The sequence below is a fragment of the Crinia signifera genome, chromosome 6, assembly GCF_055691185.1.
Source record: "Crinia signifera chromosome 6, ASM5569118v1, whole genome shotgun sequence".
NCBI lineage: Eukaryota > Metazoa > Chordata > Amphibia > Anura > Myobatrachidae > Crinia > Crinia signifera.
The window spans coordinates 26056845-26075531 of NC_139222.1; the positions used below are offsets into that span (position 1 = coordinate 26056845).

An 18687-nucleotide genomic window follows, 5' to 3' on the forward strand; every position below is an offset into this window, starting at 1 on the left:
AGTTATTCCGTTATAAATACTTTCCTACAGTTCTAAATATCATGCAGCAAATAATGGGATTTATGTAGATAAGGTAACCCTTATTATATTAGTGCATTGGGAGACACTGAGGTATTGGGAGCCGGCAGTGTAAGGGAACTGTAAGACTGGGTGTCACTATTCTGCCTAACAAAGCCCCTAAAGACAGAATAGGAGTAAAGTATCAGCTGCGCTGACTTGTGCTGCTGCGGCACCGCCACAACAGAGTCCCAGCGCCCTTAGAAGGGTGGCCCGGGCACTTCCGCCCGGCGGTGTCCGGGCAGGCAGCGCCACGTCCTGCTGATGCACATCACTTCCGCCCGGCCGAGGACGCTGTCAAACATCAGCCCGCATCGCCTGGAGGTTGTATAGCAACCAGGGGATGCCGGGCGGCGCGCGCTCAGCCTCCTGAAACAAAATAGCAATTATTGGTGGCTGGTCTGGCGGCGGCTGATTGGCTGCAAGATCCTTTTTAAGGGATCTGGCCCAGCTCAGCCCCGCCGGTGATATTGTTCATTACAGTGTGTCTGCAGCACGCTGTTGTCCCGGTCCTGCAGTGTCTTGGTGCTGTGTAATCCTATCCAGCCGTGGTCCAGTCATTTGTCCAGCCGTCATCTTAATGCTGTCTGCGTCCAGTCCTGGTCCAGTCTCAGTCCAGTCACGGTCTTGTCCTGGTCCAGTATATTCCGTCCTGGTCCAGTCTTTATCCGGTTCCGTCTTGGTCAGCGTATTTCCATCCAGTCCTGCCAAGTCTCTACCGGTGTGCACATTACCATCCTGAGCTGCCGGAGGGTTCGGTCCAGGTCACGTAAGTGCTCCAGTGGAGCCTGGTTCCTTCTCTCTTTATTTCTACGGGCAAGCTGCCCTTTATCCTCAATTATTTTTATTATTGTCCTAGTCCAGCTCTCCGTGATTCGGAGAGGCCCACGGCTGTGGGTTTATGCCTGTTTAGGGGTACCGTTACTTTAAGTGTACAGTTTTATGTTGGCGTGCGTCTCGTTTGGTAGCACCCCGTTATTAGTTGGTCCGGTGCCTGTGACTTGGTCACACTCCCCGTCCTTGGCCTGGTGCCATTAGCCAGGGTGTTCAGTTCAGATAGGCCCTGTTAGTAAGATCATCCTCTTGGTCCTGTCTCTGACGGCTGCCGTAGATTTGTACCATCATTAAACCTGGTTGCATCGAGGTCGGAGCGGTCCTAACTCGCTCCTTCTAACACAGCGACTAAATCTCAATCTACGGTCACCTGCCTGAGAAGGCCAATAGAGTGAGTGTAGGGTTTTGCCATGTCCGTCCTAAACAGCGGTCCCGGCTGAGGGCTCTGCCCACCACCACTGCTTGCACGCACCAGCGCACGTTACATTATCACCGGCCCAAACAGATTATATATAATATACCTGTTTAGTCCGCGGGTGCTGGTGGTCGTGGGATATCCTCATCATGAATCCCACTGCCCCTACGTTAGACGCCCAGGTTATGGGTCTAACACAAATGGTTCAGGATTTGTCCCTCTGAGGAGAGAGCTCCTTCGGTAGTGGCACCTGAACCAAAGATGAATCTGCCCAACCAGTTTTCGGGTAGTAGAAAAGATTTTTTTCAATTTTAGGGAGAGTTGTAAATTATACTTTCATCTGCGACCTAAGTCCTCAGGGTCAGAGGCGCAAAGAGTGAGTTTGGTGATTTCGTGGTTACAGGGGGACCCACAGACGTGGGCTTTTGGCTTGCCCTCTGATAGCCCTGTGTTAGCCTCAGTGGATAACTTCTTTAAGTCTTTGGGTTTGCTTTATGATGACCCTGATAGGGAAGCTTCTGCGGAGTCCCATTTACAGGCCCTGAGACAGGGTAGGGATCCAGTAGAAGTGTACTGTACGGAGTTTCGCCGGTGGGTGAATGACTGTGGTTGGAACGATCCGGCTCTGCGTAGCAAGTTCCGGTATGGGTTGTCTATTACCATCACAGACTGTTTAATCCAACATCTGGTGCCTGGCTCATTAGATAAACTTATGGAGTTGTCTATTAAAATAGACCGTCGGCTCCGTCACTCTCTCGCCCCATACCATTTGTTATGAATACCTCGGATGATACCGAAGAGCGCATGAAATTGGGGTCCATTCGGATCATGCCAGAGGAAAGGGCTCGGAGGAACAGCGCTGGTCTTTGCCTGTATTGTGGCCGTAAGGGTCATCAATACCGTTCTTGCCCTAGCAAATCAGTAAAAGATCAGGCCAAGTGGGTGAGGAGGAGATTCACTTGGGCCTGAAATTATTCTCCTCCCATAACTCTCTACTGATTCCTACTACCCTCACTTATGGGGAGGTTAGTTTTGATTGTGCCGCTCTTGTCGATAGCGGCGCAGCCGGCAATTTTTTGGACGCCGCTTTAGCCGAGACACTCGGCATCCCCGCTATTCCTTTAAGGCAATGTATCATCATGAGAGGATTAGATGGTAGCTCATTGCCCAATGGGGAGATTTCTTTTCAAACCCCTAACTTGCAGCTTACTGTTGGTTCTCTTCACAAGGAAGAGATTTATTTTCTTTTGGTTACTTGTCCTGCCGTCCCATTGGTTTTGGGCCATCCCTAGTTGGTCCAACATAACCCACAGATTAATTGGAAAGCTGGGGATATCGTTCAGTGGAAATCCAGTTGTTTTGGTTCTTGTATTGATACCTCCTTCCTCCAGGCCTCGGTCTCATTGTCTGCTATCCCAGCAACCTACTCGGAATATGCAGATGTGTTTTCCAAAGGTAAATCAGATAAGCTCCCGCCCCATCGTCCATACGATTGTGCTATCCAGCTTAATCCCGATGCTCCATCACCTAAGGGTAGGCTTTACTCTGTCTATTCCTGAGACTAAGGCCATAAATAAGTACATCCAAGAAAGTTTGAAGAAGGGGTTCATTCGCTCGTCAAAGTCGCCACTTAGCACAGGGTTCTTCTTTGTGGTCAAGAAGGACGGGTCCCTGCGCCCATGTATTGACTTTCGGGCTTTAAACAAGATTACGGTGAAGAATGCGTACACTCTCCCTCTGATCTCTGTCCATTTCGATCAGTTGAGGTCCGCCGTGTTCTTTAAAATTGATTTGAGGGGGAGGGGGGCATCCTCAGGCATCCTGACGTGGATCGTCCTTTTGTGGTGGGGATGGACTCTTCCGAAGTGGGAGCCGGAGCAGTGCTGTCGCAAAGCAACCCCAAAACCCAGGTCCTTCATCTGAGGCTCAAACCATCTATGATGTTGGTGACAGAGAATTATTAGCAATCAAATGGGCCTTCGATGAATGGAGGCATTGTCTAGAAGGAGCCAATCATCAGGTGTTGGTTCTTACCGACCACAAGAACCTGCAATATATTGAAGCTGCTAAAAGGCACAATGCCCAGTATGCCCGCTGGCCTTTGTTCTTTACTTGCTTCAATTTTGTGATTACATACAGGCCTGGTCCCAAGAATGTTTGAGCAGATGCTCTGTCCCAATGCTTTATTCCACAGCATGCAGGCCAGGAAACTGCTGCCCAGGAAACTGCTGCCCCTATCATTCCTGCCTCTTGTATACAGGCTGGTCTCAGTTTGACCCTGGAGGGGCTCATTCGCCAGGCTCCAGCCCAGACCCATAATGGTAGTTTATTTGTGCCAGAGACGCTTAGGCGGAAAGTCCTTATTGAGTTCCTTGACAGCAAGGCATCCTGGAGTCCATAAGACCATGGACTTGTTAGCCTGGGTTGTGTGGTGGCCAGGAATGTCCAGGACATCAAATATTTTGTTCAATCATGCCCTGCTTGTCCCAAGCATAAGGTTCCTCGGTCTAGGCCTTTTGTAGAACTGATGCCCTTGTCCATCCTGTCAAGGCCATGGTCGCACATTGCCATGGACTTTGTGGTAGGTTTGCCAGTTTCAGCCGGCTGTCAAACCATTTGGGTGATCGTTGAAAGGTTTTCCAAAATGGTGCCTTTTGTGGCACTGAAGCAATTGCCTTCAGCCAAAGACTTGGCCTATTTGTTTCTGCGACATGTCTTTAGGTTGCATGGATTGCCCTCTGACAGGGGTCCACAATTTTGGAGATCGTTCTGTGCTTCGCTTAAAATCAAACTGAGTCTGACTTCAGCCTTTCACCCTCAAGTCTAATGGGCAAACTGAGCAGCTGAATCAGTCTCTGAAGCAATATCTCCACGTTGCAGAACGATTGGGTGGATTGTCTTCCCATGGCGGAATTTGCATATAACAATGCGGTGCATTCGGCCTCCAAAGTGTCACCCTTTTTCGCAGTTTATGGTTACCATCCCCAGGCTAATTCTTTTCTTCAAGCTTCTTCCTCTGCTCCGTCTAGGGCCTTTCATTTTAAGGCTACATGGAGAAAGATACATGATGCTCTGAAGGAGACAGCCTTCAAAGAAAAGGTGTTTGCGGATAAGTCTAGACGTCCTTGTCCATTCAAGGTTGGTGATTTGGTCTGGTTATTAACCCGGAATATCAAATTGCATCAACCATCGGAAAGGTTTGGGCCAAGGTTTATAGGCCCGTAGAAGATCATTAAGAGGGTTAATCCAGTTGCATTCTGTTGCAGTTGCATTCTGTCTGTTACTCCCCAAGTCCCTCAGGATTGCAAACACCTTTCATGCTTCTCTTTTGAAGCCAGTCTTCTTCTCCCATAAGTTCCCTCCTAAGGTTATCAGAGGAATCCCTTCTGTGGATGTGCAGGGACAACAGGAGTTTCTTGTGGAGAAAATTCTGTACTCCAAATTTGTTTGTGGTTCCCTTCAGTTTTTGGTCCATAGGAAGGGGTTCGGGCCAAAAGAGAGATCGTGGGCTCCAGACAGAGATGTTCATGCTCACAGCCTCAAGAAAAGGTTCTTTCAGGAATTCCCTCATAAGCCTGGGGGTAGAGGTTTCCAAAACTCTCAAGGGGGGGGGGGGTACTGTCAGCCACGCAGCAGAGTCCTGGCACCCTTAGAAGGGTGGCCCGGGCACTTCCACCGGGAGGTGTCTGGGCAGGCAGCGCCATGTCCACCCGGCCGAGGCGCATTATTTCCGCCCGGCGGGGGGACGCTGTCAAACATCAGGCTGCGTCCAGGGGGTGCCGGGCGGCGCGCGCTCGGCCTATTGATACGAATTAGCAATTTTAAGGGATCAGGCCCAGCTCAGCCCCACTGGTGATATTGTTCATTACAGTGTGTCTGCAGCACACTGTTGTCCCGATCCTGCAGTGTCCTGGTGCTGTAAAGTCCTGTCCAGCCGTGGTCCAGTCATTTGTCCAGCCGTCATCTTGCTGCTGCCTGCGTCCAGTCCTGTCCGGTAGCAGTCCAGTCTTGGTCCTGAATTCAGAGAAAGAGAACGTGTGTCCTGTTGTGGTGCACCATAAAGAATTAATTAGAGCCAATAAAAAGTAACTTTTAATTGATTTGTTTAAAACTGCGAAATATAAAACCAAAACACCAAGATTGACAAACAAAGTGAAAAATAGTGCGTGTTTAAAAACAGCACATGTGGGGACTTGTGTGTCTTCAATCAGTCTTTTAATTAATGTATTCTTGTTGTGTTGCGTCTTATTTGAAACAATATCTGTTCCAAGTGTGGGACAATTCCTCTTATAACACTTGTTGCTGTTTCGAGAAACACTGTTGTTACTTAATTAGGTGACAATTGTCTCAATGATTTGCATACTCCTACTACCTGTTTGTGCAATGATTTATATGGTTGACAGTGTGTCGACACTTCTGTGTAGTGGTCAAAACAGAGGGTCTGTATATAACCTTACAGTAGTACAATCCCTGGGTAATAAGATGCTATATGCTAGGGGACTAACTGTGTCCGTTGGTACCGTTATGCTGTGTCGACACTTCCGTGTCGATGGTGCTTGTTGATCGGTCACTGAGCTGGTGCAGACACTCAAACATAAAGGGATATTTAATTTGTATATATTATGCTGCCATATTGATATAAATGAACAGACAATTTACTATATCCCAATAAGAAGATTTATTCTATGCGTGTCGATCTGTCTGCAAGTTTATCACATACATGAGATTAGTGATTGTGTTAATATGTCAACGGTAGAATAGAAATAATGATTCTACTTTTACAGGGTAGCGGAGTTTTCAATCATGTAATGGTACTGTGGCTTAATAGAAAAAATGAGTAATAATAACGGCAAATGGTATTATTACTATCGGACTATTGGTTTGGCTCTTGCTGCACTGTTATGTATGTGCAGACCTTTATCAAAGCCGCAATATCAAAGATCTGTAAGCTGCAGATTTATAGTGGGTAAATCAGCGCTAATGTCTGCTGCGCTATAATGTATGTGCAGACATTCACCAAAGCCGCAGTGTCACAGATCTATAAGCTACAGAATTACAGTGGGTGACATTCACCAAAGCCGCACTTTTACTGATCTGTAAGCCACAGAATTGCAATGGGTAAGACTGTGCTAATATCTAGCGTGTCTGCCCATAGTATCAATGACTCTGGTAATACAGCGTATATGCGCTGCTATCAAGGCGTGCTGATAGACGCAATATAGACTGCCAGGTTTGTAGACATTTACAGCCCTAAGAAGGGCTAGCATAGATAGACGCAAATACAATTGTAAATTCTGAGACTGTGCACACAAGTGAACCCACACGGCCGTGCTGCCGGCGCGCGCGTTTCGCTCCCCGCTTTTTCAAGGCAAGCCGCTCTGCTGCCTTGATGGGGTTTAAATGCTGTATTCAAATGTATAGCCGTCCAATGGCTTTGGCTGGTGTGCGGGAGTCTCCTCCCATTGGTTACTGGTGGGCATGTTTCTCCATTGCGTCTGCTGCGCACACACCGGGAGATTTATCAGATTGTACCACTCGTAGGTAAGTTATACTGATTGCGTTACTGCTAATCCCCTGTTGATTGGGGATATATCATATTGGTTGATGTAGTCATTCTGCCGATATTTGTGGATAAGAAGATTTTCAGTTTTGAATTGACATAAGCAGGTATTTGGAATGTCGGGAAGATTCCTATTTGCAATCTACTCCCGTTAATTCCGATTGTTATCAATCTCGTGGCCTCATACACATTAGGCAATTTCTAAGTGCTAATGTGACCTCATAAAATAAATTTGTGTTTTTTATATCATTTTGTTTTATTTGATTCTTCAAGTTTGTGCTTATTTGGACATGCCTCCTGGAGCCAGTGTTCCAGGTTATGCAAAACTGGTTATAGTGGGAAAAATTACACATCCTAATTGTTGAGACATCGGAGGGCTGATTGGTGGTTTGTACAAGTATTGAACATGTTATAATTGTTTAGTATTAGTGCTCAACGTGACCAAAATACTTCTTTACATGTTGTCCGGTGTGGTTCCCCATTGACAATTATGTCTGAAGAGAGTTTCCCTTGATGAATTATATAACAAGGGATAGGAAATGAACAAATTAAATGACATAAAAAAAATATATAATAAATATTAAATATATATATAATAAAATGAAATGAGGTGTAGACATGATAAAAATGTGAAAAAAATGAAAAAAAAGAAAAAAATACATATCACCGGGAGATTTTAAGGTGCAAACTATTGCAAATGTGAGAATCCCTGTGTTTATTGAGAAGATTTGTGTCATATTTATGTGTGTTTCTCCACATGGAGGTGTGGGTCATGATTAAGGTGTTCATAACTCCTAAAGGGTGACAGGAGAAAATTAATTAAGATATGTCAATACCTTATTATAGCGGTTACTATACCGTCCAAGTGCTTTTGGCAAGTGCATAGCTCCTAGTTTTAGAAGCTTCATAAAATATGGTGCCTGCTAAATTAAATTGATGTGGAGGAATAGAAAAAGTGATGGGAAGTGAAATAATATGTGAAGACAAAGACGTGAGTGACACACTCAAAAAGAAAAACAATGAAAAGTGAGAAAACGTGCAAGAAAAGGGATGTGGTGAGCATCTCTACTTTTTATGTTTAGTTGCTGTATTAGTATATTGTAGTATTGGTGGCGGACACGTTGATTCCAGTCAGGTGGTCTATGCCACCCTAATGTGGATACATGGTATTCCTTCTCTACGAGTGTATACTAGCATGGTATACGCTGTTCCTTAATGATCTGTTTCACCCATACTACTCTTAGTCATGTGGTGACATCTATCTTTCTACAGGAAAGGACTGCATCCTTCCTGTAGAAAGATAGATGTCACCACATGATGCAGTCCTGCATCCTTCCTGTAGAAAGATAGATGTCACCACATGACTAAGAGTAGTATGGGTGAAACAGATCATTAAGGAACAGCGTATACCATGCTAGTATACACTCGTAGAGAAGGAATACCATGTATCCACATTAGGGTGGCATAGACCACCTGACTGGAATCAACGTGTCCGCCACCAATACTACAATATACTAATACAGCAACTAAACATAAAAAGTAGAGATGCTCACCACATCCCTTTTCTTGCACGTTTTCTCACTTTTCATTGTTTTTCTTTTTGAGTGTGTCACTCACGTCTTTGTCTTCACATATTATTTCACTTTCCATCACTTTTTCTATTCCTCCACATCAATTTAATTTAGCAGGCACCATATTTTATGAAGCTTCTAAAACTAGGAGCTATGCACTTGCCAAAAGCACTTGGACGGTATAGTAACCGCTATAATAAGGTATTGACATATCTTAATTAATTTTCTCCTGTCACTCTTTAGGAGTTATGAACACCTTAATCATGACCCACACCTCCATGTGGAGAAACACACATAAATATGACACAAATCTTCTCAATAAACACAGGGATTCTCACATTTGCAATAGTTTGCACCTTAAAATCTCCCGGTGATATGTATTTTTTTCTTTTTTCATTTTTTTCACATTTTTATCATGTCTACACCTCATTTCATTTTATTATATATATATTTAATATTTATTATATATTTTTTTTTATGTCATTTAATTTGTTCATTTCCTATCCCTTGTTATATAATTCATCAAGGGAAACTCTCTTCAGACATAATTGTCAATGGGGAACCACACCGGACAACATGTAAAGAAGTATTTTGGTCACGTTGAGCACTAATACTAAACAATTATAACATGTTCAATACTTGTACAAACCACCAATCAGCCCTCCGATGTCTCAACAATTAGGATGTGTAATTTTTTCCCACTATAACCAGTTTTGCATAACCTGGAACACTGGCTCCAGGAGGCATGTCCAAATAAGCACAAACTTGAAGAATCAAATAAAACAAAATGATATAAAAAACACAAATTTATTTTATGAGGTCACATTAGCACTTAGAAATTGCCTAATGTGTATGAGGCCACGAGATTGATAACAATCGGAATTAACGGGAGTAGATTGCAAATAGGAATCTTCCCGACATTCCAAATACCTGCTTATGTCAATTCAAAACTGAAAATCTTCTTATCCACAAATATCGGCAGAATGACTACATCAACCAATATGATATATCCACAATCAACAGGGGATTAGCAGTAACGCAATCAGTGTAACTTACCTACGAGTGGTACAATCTGATAAATCTCCCGGTGTGTGCGCAGTAGACGCAATGGAGAAACATGCCCACCAGTAACCAATGGGAGGAGACTCCCGCACACCAGCCAAAGCCATTGGACGGCTATACATTTGAATACAGCATTTAAACCCCATCAAGGCAGCAGAGCGGCTTGCCTTGAAAAAGCGGGGAGCGAAACGCGCGCGCCGGCAGCACGGCCGTGTGGGTTCACTTGTGTGCACAGTCTCAGAATTTACAATTGTAATTGCGTCTGTGAGGGTACGAGTTCCTCAATCACTCAGACACCGAGCAGATGAAACCAGAAGAATGGTTTATTTTCCACAGCACGCACAAATAGACAATAAACAGTGGCAAAGGTAAATTGCAGAGTAGAAAGATATTCAGGTAGCAGGCCCAAACAGACAGTCCTTGTATAGTCACAGTCCCAGATCAGTTCCACAGGGCAAACTATCACTTGTCCACACAGCTGTGATAGCAGAAAACTGTATAAGTCCACAAAACACTGGCAACTCCACAGAAGCGAGGATGAGGCGTTCCACAAGACACAGGTAGAGCATACCTCTGAACCTTAAGACTGCGACTAACCTCCTTCCTCCTCTCTTCTCCTTCAGCTCTCATTCACATCTCTCCCCTCTCTTCCTGCAAACACCAACTTACATCCCAAAGGCACCCCTCTCCCCCTCCCTCAGGAATTCTTAACCCTTCCTATGCTGGGTGCAGTTGTATGAATATAACAGGGTCTCCTATTACCTGTCCAGGGGCTGATTAACTCACTCCCTTCATCTGGCTTTGAAGCTTGTGTATGTGAGGGATTTCACACCTTCATGTAAACAGATCTCTTCTCTGGAGACTGACCCTGGTGTTATCCATCCTTAGCCTCTTGTTATTTGGGGGGGAAGTGTATGTCTCTGCCACTATCTGTCTCTGTTACTAAACAGCCTATAAAGAGGTCCTTTGATCCCTGAACCAAAAACTATACACAAACTGAACAGATTCTAATCTAAGCATTTGGTCGCTTCTAGCCGGACCATTTGTCTCCACATACACAGTTACAATATTTAAGTAATACGCAATTGGGGCTTACATGAATAAAGTCCTGGGAAATACAGACATACATAGGGAACAATAGGGCTAAAATGTACATTAATTACTGTGGAGTAGAGGATGTCACAATTCACTTATCGCCAATGCAATTCCTTCACATTTCCTCCCCCACATTTTAGTCCATGTTCCTGGTGTCCTGGGTAATGGCAAGGGCTGGTCTCCTGGTGTTAGGTGGCACTGGGTCTGGTTCCTGCTGACGGGATAGGCCATCCGCGTTTCCATGATCTTTACCCTTTTTGTGAGAAATAGAGAAGTTGTACAGTTGTAGGGCTAAGCTCCACCTCAGTAACCGTCCATTGTCTCCAGCTGTACGTTGTAGAAAACTAAGGGGGTTATGATCTGTTACCACTGAAAACTCACGCCCATACACATAGGGCTGCAACTTCTTTAGTGCCCAGACGATGGCTAGGCACTCCTTTTCAATGGTGGCGTAGGCTATCTCGCGGGCAACTAGTTTTCGGGAAATAAAGGCAACTGGGTGCTCACACCCATCCTCCCCTATTTGACTTAGCACAGCTCCTATTCCACAAGCTGAAGCATCTGTTTGCACAATGAACCGCCGGCGGAAGTCAGGGGCGGCTAACACTGGGGACCGGGACAAGATGTCCTTAAGCTGGGAGAAAGCCTGCTCGCAGTCAGGGGTCCAGTCAATGTTTCGGGTGTACTTTTTGGTCGTTAGGTCAGTCAGTGGTTTGGCAATGGTGCTGTACTGAGGAACAAATTTACGATAGTACCCCGCTGTGCCCAGGAAGGCACGTACCTGTTTTTGGTTAGTGGGGTGAGGCCACTTCAGAATGGCCTCAATTTTTGCTGGTTCTGGACGAATACGGCCTCCCCCAACCCTGTGGCCAAGGTACAGCACCTCTGCCATCCCCATCTGACACTTATCCGGTCTGATTGTCAACCCTGCCTGGCTAATCTCTGCTAAAACCTGGGCTACATGCTGCAGATGATCCTCCCAGGTCTCACTAAAAATTGCTATATCATCCAGGTAGGCCTGGGCAAACTCCTGACACCCTGTCAGTATGCGATCTACTGTACGCTGGAAGGTGGCAGGGGCATTCTTCATCCCGAAGGGCATGTCAGTAAATTCAAAAAGCCCAAATGGGGTATTGAACGCTGACCTCTCCTGTGCCTCTCTGGTAAGGGGTATCTGCCAGTACCCCTTGCTAAGGTCCAGGGTGGACACATAGCGAGCCATCCCCAACCTGTCTAACAGCTCATCTACCCGGGGCATGGGGTATGCGTCTGTCACTGTCACCTCATTCAGCTTCCTATAGTCCACGCAGAAGCGTGTACTCCCATCCTTCTTGGGCACTAAGACCACGCTGGAGGCCCAGGGACTATTTGATGGCACAATGACCCCAAGCGCCAGCATTTCGTCTACCTCTTTTTTCATCATATTGAGCACCTCGGGATTCAGCCGATATGCTGGTTGCCTAATGGGCCGAGTTGCTCCGGTGTCGACATGATGGGCTGCTACATGAGTGCGTCCTGGCCTGCTAGTGAACTGAGGCCCCACTAGCTCCAAAACCTCCCTCATTTGTCGGGTCTGGGTTTCAGTTAACTGTGTGCCTATGGGCACGGCCTCCACCCCCACATCCTTCTTGGTTGCTGCCAGAATGTCAGGGATGGGGTCAGTCTCTGGGTCATCCATTGGTGGGCAGCAGATTGCCACAGCCCCTATTTCCCTGGTGACATATTTTTTTAATCTATTTATGTGGTAGGTGCCCACCCGCTTCCCGGTTTGATCTAGGGCAATGATATAATCTACCTGCCCCTGTCGGTCCACTACAGTATATGGCCCTGCCCAGGTCGCCTGTAACTTGTGCTTTCGTACAGGTACCAGTACCATCACTTTCTGACCCACTTCCAACTCCCGTTCACGTGCATGCTGGTTGTAATACTTGCACTGCCTTCCCTGTGCCTCCAGCATATGGTCATGCGCAAGCTGCATTAGCCTTTGCAGTCTCTCCCTCATTTGGGCCACATATTCTAAGACCGGAACCTCCGGTTCCTGGAATGATCCTTCCCAGCTTTCCCTGACTAAGTCAAGAGGACCCCGGACCCTTCTGGCATATAGTAACTCAAAAGGGGAGAACCCGGTAGAATCTTGCCTTACTTCGCGGTATGCGAATAGAAGCTGTTGCAAGGATTTCTCCCAGTCTCCCCCCTCTGATTCAGCATATGCCCGTAGCAACTGCTTAAGGGTCGCATTAAATCGCTCACACAATCCGTTTGTTTGGGGGTGATAGGCAGTAGTGCGAAAGGGATGGACCCCAAATTTGGCCCATATGGTCTGCAGTAAGTCCCCTTGAAATTGCGCACCTTGGTCGGTGACCACTTCTTCGGGAAATCCCACACGACTAAAGATATCCATGAGAGCCTGGGCAATATGCTCAGCATCTATGGATGCCAGCGCCACCGCCTCTGGGTACCTAGTCGCATAGTCAACCACAGTCAGTATGTATTTCTTTCCTGTTCTGCTCGGTTTCTTAAAAGGCCCAACAATGTCCATGGCCACTCTCCTGAATGGCTCACTGATCACAGGCATGGGTTGTAGGGGGACACGACGTGGGGGTCCCCCGAGGCGTTGACAGACCCCACATGACTCTCTATACTGTCTTACCTCCTGGTTTATTCCTGGCCAGAAGAAGTGCCGCAGCAGTCGGGCCCGGGTTTTACGAATCCCTAAATGGCCTGCTGAGGGGATGTCATGGGCAAGTGCTAGCAATCGCGCACGGTACTGCTGGGGAACAATTAACTGTTTCCTAGGGACTTCGGGCTCTAATGGGTCTGCTTTTGCTGGCACCCTGTACAGTCTCCCCTCCTCCCACTGAATGCGATCCTCCTGAGTTCCCCAATCACTCCGTCCTGCTGCCCTGCGGAGGCTAGCTAGGGACGGATCTGTTTGTTGGGCTTCCCTAAATTCCACTCTATCTACCTCCCCCAGATTCACGTCACAGTCAAGCAAGTCTGGTACCATGTTACTCACCGGCGGTGGCTCAGGGGCTGTAGCAGTAATTCCTGGTGCTGGCGGGAGAGGGCCCTCAGGTGCTATCTCTCCAGCCTGTGACTGGCTCCGGGTGATAGCTCCCACGAAACAACTGGCCAATCCACCACCCAAATCATTTCCTAGAATAACATGGGTGGGGAGCCCTTCCAGAAGTCCCACGTTCACTTCCCCAGAGTCCTGACCCCAATCCAAGTGTACCCGGGCCATGGGGATGACAGTGATCTGCCCCCCTGCCATGGAGATCTTAATTTTCCGTTGCTTCAGTAGTTGGCAGGGGGGGATTAATTCTGGGCGGATAAGGGTGATGGAGGCACCCGAATCTCTTAACCCCTGCAGTTCCTTCCCATTAACTTTTACAGGCTGTAGATGTGGCTTCATGTTATCCGGGGTGGCTTTTCCAATAGCTGCTACCACCTCCACCTGGTATACTACTTCCTCCGCCTCTGGCGCATCAGGACAGTACTCCCCTCCCCCTCCCCCAAATGATGGTTCCTGGCACACAGCTACTCGAGGCAAGGCATGTCGGGCACCTGGAAATGGTCCTCTTCCCCGGGGGCAATCTCGGCGGACATGACCCACCTTGTCACAGTTGTAGCAGCGACGGGCTCCTGGTAGCTCGGGTCCCCAAGGCCGGGGGTTGGGGGGCTGTGGAGCTGGGCGTTGGGGGGCCGCCGGTAGATCCCGATCTGGCTGGGCCCGTCGGAGATTAGTCTTTTCCTCGATGTTGGCCCCTCTCCACCGAGGCCTGTTAGCTGTGAACTCGTCCGCTAGTTGTGCCGCTTTCTCGGGGGTGGTAGGGGTCCGATCTGCTACCCATTCTCTGATCTCAAGAGGCATCTTGTTCAGCAGCTGCTCCAAGATAAAAGCATTTTTAATATCTTTTACAGTAAGGGCCTGCTTCACGGACAGCCACTTATCACAGTTCCTCCGCAACAGGTTATTAAACTCTGTAAATGAAGAATCGCCTTTTCGGGTTATGGTGCGAAACTTCACACGGTATGATTCAGCAGTCACCGCATATCTAGCAAGCAGGACACTTCGTACCTCCTCATATACCAGCACCTGCTCTGGGCTCAGGGCATGGAATGCTTCCAGAGCCCTTCCTCTCAGACTGGGGAACAGAAATCGAGGCCACTCTGCTGCCTCAATTCCATGCAAAGTCATAACAGATTCAAACATCTGCAAATGGGTATCAATATCCGAACCGGCATCATCAAAAGGTGGGATGTCATTATATCTCAGCCTGGCCACCTGGCTTACTGATGCTGCCGTAGTGGGTATAGAGGACTGCAACCCCAATGCAGCTCCCAAAACTGAGGCTCCTTGTCCCAGAGCTGCCAGCAAGTCCTGCAACTGATCTGCATTTCCAACAGGCAGCGCAGCCCCTGAAGCATTTGTCCTGTTGGCCCCCTGCACCTCGTTCCGCTCTAGGACGGGGTCCTCATCGTCCTCCTGTCCAGGGTGTTCTTGGTCCCATTGTGCCAGCTTTGCCATTAATGCTGCTCTGGTGTCCAATGCCTCAAACTCAATCTGCCTCGTACGGCACAGATCCTGCAGTTGATCCTTTTTGCTGTATCGGTAGCATAGTGGTGCTGGATCCATTCCCTGAGGTGTTTATGACTCGTTGCTCGAAGGTTGGTGTCTGAGTGGTCCCGCCGCTGCCGCCAAATGTGAGGGTACGAGTTCCTCAATCACTCAGACACCGAGCAGATGAAACCAGAAGAATGGTTTATTTTCCACAGCACGCACAAATAGACAATAAACAGTGGCAAAGGTAAATTGCAGAGTAGAAAGATATTCAGGTAGCAGGCCCAAACAGACAGTCCTTGTATAGTCACAGTCCCAGATCAGTTCCACAGGGCAAACTATCACTTGTCCACACAGCTGTGATAGCAGAAAACTGTATAAGTCCACAAAACACTGGCAACTCCACAGAAGCGAGGATGAGGCGTTCCACAAGACACAGGTAGAGCATACCTCTGAACCTTAAGACTGCGACTAACCTCCTTCCTCCTCTCTTCTCCTTCAGCTCTCATTCACATCTCTCCCCTCTCTTCCTGCAAACACCAACTTACATCCCAAAGGCACCCCTCTCCCCCTCCCTCAGGAATTCTTAACCCTTCCTATGCTGGGTGCAGTTGTATGAATATAACAGGGTCTCCTATTACCTGTCCAGGGGCTGATTAACTCACTCCCTTCATCTGGCTTTGAAGCTTGTGTATGTGAGGGATTTCACACCTTCATGTAAACAGATCTCTTCTCTGGAGACTGACCCTGGTGTTATCCATCCTTAGCCTCTTGTTATTTGGGGGGGAAGTGTATGTCTCTGCCACTATCTGTCTCTGTTACTAAACAGCCTATAAAGAGGTCCTTTGATCCCTGAACCAAAAACTATACACAAACTGAACAGATTCTAATCTAAGCATTTGGTCGCTTCTAGCCGGACCATTTGTCTCCACATACACAGTTACAATATTTAAGTAATACGCAATTGGGGCTTACATGAATAAAGTCCTGGGAAATACAGACATACATAGGGAACAATAGGGCTAAAATGTACATTAATTACTGTGGAGTAGAGGATGTCACAATTCACTTATCGCCAATGCAATTCCTTCACAGCGTCTATCTATGCTAGCCCTTCTTAGGGCTGTAAATGTCTACAAACCTGGCAGTCTATATTGCGTCTATCAGCACGCCTTGATAGCAGCGCATATACGCTGTATTACCAGAGTCATTGATACTATGGGCAGACACGCTAGATATTAGCACAGTCTTACCCATTGCAATTCTGTGGCTTACAGATCAGTAAAAGTGCGGCTTTGGTGAATGTCACCCACTGTAATTCTGTAGCTTATAGATCTGTGACACTGCGGCTTTGGTGAATGTCTGCACATACATTATAGCGCAGCAGACATTAGCGCTGATTTACCCACTATAAATCTGCAGCTTACAGATCTTTGATATTGCGGCTTTGATGAAGGTCTGCACATACATAACAGTGCAGCAAGAGCCAAACCAATAGTCCGATAGTAATAATACCACTTGCCATTATTATTACTCATTTTTTCTATTAAGCCACAGTACCATTACATGATTGAAAACTCCGCTACCCTGTAAAAGTAGAATCATTATTTCTATTCTACCGTTGACATATTAACACAATCACTAATCTCATGTATGTGATAAACTTGCAGACAGATCGACATGCATAGAATAAATCTTCTTATTGGGATATAGTAAATTGTCTGTTCATTTATATCTATATGGCAGCATAATATATACAAATTAAATATCCCTTTATGTTTGAGTGTCTGCACCAGCTCAGTGACCGATCAACAAGCACCATCGACACGGAAGTGTCGACACAGCATAACGGTACCAACGGACACAGTTAGTCCCCTAGCATATAGCATCTTATTACCCAGGGAATGTACTACTGTAAGGTTATATACAGACCCTCTGTTTTGACCACTACACAGAAGTGTCGACACACTGTCAACCATATAAATCATTGCACAAACAGGTAGTAGGAGTATGCAAATCATTGAGACAATGTCACCTAATTAAGTAACAACAGTGTTTCTCGAAACAGCAACAAGTGTTATAAGAGGAATTGTCCCACACTTGGAACAGATATGGTTTCAAATAAGACGCAACACAACAAGAATACATTAATTAAAAGACTGATTGAAGACACACAAGCCCCCACATGTGCTGTTTTTAAACACGCACTATTTTTCACTTTGTTTGTCAATCTTGGTGTTTTGGTTTTATATTTCGCAGTTTTAAACAAATCAATTAAAAGTTACTTTTTATTGGCTCTAATTAATTCTTTATGGTGCACCACAACAGGACACACGTTCTCTTTCTCTGAATTCTGATACATCTTTCCGTGTCAGTGGTAGCACACCCCTGAATGAAATAAGGTATCATCCAATCATTTCGATAATAGGGGGTCTCTATTCATATAAGTACAATAACGATTGATCCTGTGCGGAAGATTACCCAACTCTGTCTTTTGCAGTCTTGGTCCTGTCCTGGTCCAGTCTTTATCCGGTTCCGTCTTGGTCAGTGTATTTCCATCCAGTCCTGCCAAGTCTCTCCCGGTGTGCACATTACCATCCTGTGCTGCGGGAGGGTTCGGTCCAGGTCACGTAAGTGCTCCAGTGGAGCCTAGTTCCTTATCGCTTTACTTCTACGGGTGGTGGCACCCCGTTATTAGTTGGTCCGGTGCATGTGACTTGGTCACACTCCCCGTCCTTGGCCTGGTGCCGTTAGCCAGGGTGTTCAGTTGAACTAGGCCCTGTTAGTTAGATCATCCTCTTGGTCCTGTCTTTGATGGTCGCCATAGATTTGTACCATCCTAAAACCTGGTTACATCGGGGTCAGAGCGGGCATCACTCACTCCTTCGAACGCGGCGACTAAAGGAGAAGCCTAACACATTGCAATCTATGGTCACCTGCCCGAGAAGGCCAATGGAGTGAGTGTAGGGTTCTGCCGTGGCCGTCCGAAACAGCGGTTCCGGCTGAGGGCTCTGCCCACCACTGCTGATTGCATTCACCCACGCACGTTACATAAAGAACAGGGGAGAGGGAATAAAACAATATTCAGGAATGAGAACAACAGTGCTTAAAGGAAAGGCATAAGGGATGCCCCAAAACTGATCCTAAGGGCAAGCTGGCATCTCTGGTTTAGCCAAACTGGTAACATTTGGTAAGAGCTGCACTGAAGAGCAGGTGACAGCCCAGCACCCCAGCTTAGCAGAGGTTCCGTACCACACCATCCTAGCTGCACACACCAGTCTCTTGGTGCCCCAACAGGATTAGGAACAGGTAGGCTTGATACAAGGTAATCCTGGTAACAGTTATCCACTTGATAATGCTGATCACAGGCTAACCAGCCTCTCCTGCTGTTATCATGCAGAACCAGCAGGTCATCCATCCAGTGCAAATCCTGGGTCTTATGTACATAGCAACCAAAAGTGGTCAGGGCTTTGTGGCTCTAAGCCAGCAAACTGAAGCCCAACTCCCCGATACAGGGTCTGGTGGTGCT

The 18687-nt window shown here is 46.8% G+C and overlaps 4 protein-coding genes across 7 annotated transcripts in view; 1 reads left to right on the forward strand and 3 right to left on the reverse strand.

The window, feature by feature from the left end:
- Positions 1 to 18687, reverse strand: part of LOC146010130 (uncharacterized) — a 424288-nt gene that overhangs the window by 239968 nt on the left and 165633 nt on the right. The window lies entirely within an intron of this gene.
- LOC146010169 (uncharacterized) overlaps positions 1 to 18687 on the forward strand; it is a 263545-nt gene that overhangs the window by 124767 nt on the left and 120091 nt on the right. The gene's annotated exons all lie outside the window — the stretch shown is intronic.
- LOC146010153 (uncharacterized) overlaps positions 1 to 18687 on the reverse strand; it is a 360112-nt gene that overhangs the window by 101035 nt on the left and 240390 nt on the right. The window lies entirely within an intron of this gene.
- LOC146010228 (uncharacterized) overlaps positions 1 to 18687 on the reverse strand; it is a 239166-nt gene that overhangs the window by 47179 nt on the left and 173300 nt on the right. The window lies entirely within an intron of this gene.